Below are 4,431 nucleotides of genomic sequence, written 5' to 3' on the forward strand. Positions count from 1 at the left end.
CCCCCCTATTTTCTCAACTGAGGGATTAACAGGGAACAATTTTTTTGGGGAAAAAAATAATTTAGAAAGTGAAAGATGTATCAGGCACCAGAAGCCTTAGCCCAGTCACAAAACGTTTCCTGCTAGCAGTGTGCTGGCTGGGTGTACTGCTAACACTCACCTGAAGCAAGCATGTAAACATTGCACTGAGTGCCGCCGCTGTACCCTGTTCCCTGTCACCGTGGCTGTGAAATTTGTACCTTGCCTTTTGAGCTGAGAAGTCAAAGGTAGCTGGGTGTGATGCTAGCTCTACTACTGCGTTGTATCCTGATGCTACATGTGGCAGGCTTTCATCACACAAGCCTGATGTGTTGTTTGAGCCTTCCTTACAACTTCCTTTTTCTCATTTTGTGTACTATATATTCTTCCTGACTTTGCTCCCACAGAAACACACCTCTTACTTTTTGCTCCACTTAAGCCACCCCTTCAGTAATAGTCGTCATTGGATCCTCAAAGACAATCCCTCACTTCAGATTTTTTCCTGGTTAAGGGCAAGCGATTGGTTTTCTCTTCAGCCACCTTCCTCTGTCTTCACTTGTGTTCACTGGTAGGACACTGAAGCAGCAAACCTTTTTACATCAAGACATGTCAGTTTAACTGCTGATGACTCTTTAAACAGATCTCCACAAGCCTTTTTTACTTATTTTCATCTTTTTTTAATTTATCTGTTTTCTTTTGTAAGGTTTATATGCGTCAACCTGTACACTGCAAGGGAGATTTTCAAAGGCATGAAAGGCAATCAGACACAAAGATCTCACTGAAAGTCAGTGCCAATTGTGTCTGTCCCTTAAGCCTTATCCAGAGTTTTTAAAGTGTGTGTTGAGCTTCCACAGTATAGAAAGTGGGGAGAGCTCTAGTAGCAAAACCTTTTTGTTAGCTCACATTCTGCTGTATTCCCATCAATGAGCATCCTCTGGAAGAGAGAGCTATCACAGGGATTTGGATTCAGAGAAGCACAGCAATACAGCTGAGAGGTGGGGAGGATATTCCATTACTAAAGCATTTCAGTTAGCCTCAACCAGTGCTAGTCTTCATGCAAGTTTTAAAGCTCCTGTGTGACAGCAGCTGGATGCACAGCTCTAGAGGTCTCAAACTGACAGGAGAGTATCACTTGTGGCTGCTCATCGTCTGGAACGTGTAAGTTGCCCTGCAAAGTACATCAGGCAGCTTCAGGTGTCCATGTACAACTACACACAAATTACACGTGCCAGTTTCAGCCTTATGTTGGCTTGCATCCATTGTTTTGAACTATATCCTCCTGATACTGAGTATCTGGGGATGATGACTTGACACTGCACAGAATATGATGCAACTCGCACTTATTCTTTTAGAGCCCTGTCACTTATTCCTAGCAACGTTTTGATCAGACATACGTATTTTCAAATGTGTTTTCTTTATCTCCTCTCTATAAGATGCCTTTAACTGATGTTGCACTAAGAACTGAGGACTCCACTTCCAGGACTGAAAGGCAGTGATCCTAGTGCAGACGTCTATTGGGTAATGGGGATGGACCTCTCACTAGGAGGCTGGCTGAAGCCCACCTAAAGTTCCACCATGCCTCTGCCTACATTCTCCCTTACTGTAATCCCCCAACAGCTGAAGAGTAAGTCCCTCTGTGGGGACAGTGTGATTAGTTACCTTAGGCAAACACATGCGCTGTGTCCTGGGCTTCTGCCACATCAGGCTGTGGTCAGCTCAGCTGGTGTCACAGAGAGGTCCAGGCCAGCAAGGGGGGCATAGGTTTCTTTCGGCACAGTGGAAAGGAAAAGCTGTCCAATGGGACGATGATATCCACGATGAGCCAGTGTCCTTATAAGAATTCAGAAAAAGGACCTGTAATTGTTGAAATCCATGTGATGGGTAGATTTTCCCCTACAGACCTCAAGAAACCAACAAAAAAGGTGACACATGGTATTGGCAGAGAGCAAAGACCAGATCCCAAGATTCCTTTCCTACAGCTGTAGAAAATTAGATCACAATCTCTCCTTGCAAAGGAGTTATGTCATTTGCTTATTAATAAATGCAACTATCTCAGATGAGCCAGAAATGAAAAAAAAAAAGTTCTAAACGCTTTACTGGCTCAGAAGCATTTATAATGACTGCTGTAAAGATAACTTCAAAACCTCCACATGGCTGCAGTGATATGTACAAAACACCCTGATCTCAAGTCTAACGGAGAAGGCTGGTTTCACTCGTACAGACATGCTTGTTAGCTCAGGCACTAAAAACATCTGTGCTGTTTCCAGTGGCTTACAGGTAACTGGGCCCTGGGCATCTCCACAATAACTGAAGTCCTGCGTACCCTCTGACAGCTTTAAACTACGTGTTTGAAGTGCTAATGCAGGTATCTGTACGCAAACCACAGTGAGGACTGGAGACTCTTTTCACACAAGAAAATCGGAAATGAGGTTACCACAGAGAAATTTGTGACCATAGGATTCCAATGCAGAATAATGAAAAATCCTTTCCCCCCAGTACAAGTATGAGCGTTTTCCTCTACTGCCTGTATGCTCACTGACCCTCATAGCTCTCTTCCAAGGGATCATCCCCTGCCCTGGGACCTGTGGAGAGCCCTGCCATTCTGAAATGCGCTTTCTGGGAAGGGTTTCAGGAAAATCATCTGTTCTGTCACTACCAATAGCAGAGTGAACTAGACTACAGTGAGAGGAGAGCATCCTCATTGTTTATAAGATTTCATGGATGGACAGTGACAGAGCCAGCTGGTTTCTGATGCTTAAAGAATACAAATTTTGTTCGAGCAAGACTGTCAACAACTTTTGGCATTCTGTAGTTGGCCATAAAGCCTACAGGAGCCCAGTCATAGAGGTCTACCACTAGGAGACCTTTGCTTACACTGTGAGAGCCTCTTGCTTCAGTTTATCCTTATGAAAATTGGTATAACAAGCCTGGCCTCCCTTATAAGTGCCTTAAATCCTCTGATGGAAAGTACTGAGCAACAGCTAGATATTGCTATAAATCGGTGCTCATGAATATATAGAAAACCAAATCTAAAACATACATAGACCTCACCACCAGGCTGTTCAAACTTTCTGCCTTTAAGCTGCTCCAAAGTCACAGGCAGGAGCGGTATCAGCCTGCTTTGTTCATCACTGCTCACAGCAGGCAAAACCTGGCCAAGAGACACAAAGATCTACATGACTGAGTCCCAAACTTTTTCCTATTGGCAATGCTGACAAAAGAAAGTGAGCTTCTAAGTGAGAAGAGAAGCTGCAGGGCTTACACTGGACAGTGAGGTCAGTCACTTCCGTGGCAAGTGCAAGGCTTAGCCAAGCAGCCAGCTGAGCCCCTGCAGACACTGCAGTATGAAGGAGCCCAAATGGGAACTCAGTGTGTCAGAAAACTCTGGTCAAAGTACTGCTACCTCCAAACAGCTTTTCTGCAGCCTGAATGAGCCGAGTCAGAGGTCAGTCACAACATCCTGACCAAAATCAGGCAGGCAAATCATAATCATCTACTAAATAAATTTTCTGTTCAACAGAGAAGCAAGTTTCATGCCTGGATCACCAACTCACTCATGGCTGACATGGTGTTATTTTTTTCAACACAAATTATTTTTACTAGGTTATAAAATAACTAAGGCTTTCTCCAGTTACAGTTATATAAATATAAATACTTTATATAATATAAAATTATTGTACTGAGCCATTAATGTTCCTTTTTTTTCTATTCACCTCTACACAAACTGGAAATAAGAACTTTTTTCAAGTAAAGCAACAGAGTCATTAGGGGAAACATCTGGCAGTTAATGATCAGAAACTCATGAAATATTAAACTCGTAAAGAAGAAAATTAAGTCGATGTGAAAACTGAGTCATAATGCAAGACACTGATTATAGCATAGGAACTAGGTCCCTTGTATAATAGCACTGCTTGCTAAAATACAATGAAAATCAAAGTTTTTACAGTTGATCGGACAGTTTGGCTCTGTGTCACAAAGTTAACCTTGTCCCTGTTTACCAGTTTTCTCTTGGCTGTGATTTGTCTTCTGATCCATTTTCAGCACTATCTGCAGAAACATTTGTATCTCAGGAAACATTCACCACTTCAGTGGCTAAGGAGGAACTTGATGTCTGTTTGGATGGTGTATTAGGTTCAGCAGTCATCTATATTGATGAATTTGTCTGCCAATGAAAGAGCTTTTATTTTGCCATCTGTTTTTAATTTTCCTTGTCTAACTTGACACACACAGCTAACACTGTGCTGTCAGTGGCAGAAGCAGTCTAGCACTTTTGGAAGCAGAGACAATGCAGGCCCCTCTAGCTTGAGAAGGAAATACAGACTGCCTATGCGTAATGTATTCCTTACATATTGTAAGGCGTTGTGTGGTGCATATTAGACATATAGATATCTCTCTCCATGGCTTATGGCGTAT

Source organism: Falco punctatus, assembly GCF_963210335.1.
Source record: "Falco punctatus genome assembly, chromosome: 9".
NCBI lineage: Eukaryota > Metazoa > Chordata > Aves > Falconiformes > Falconidae > Falco > Falco punctatus.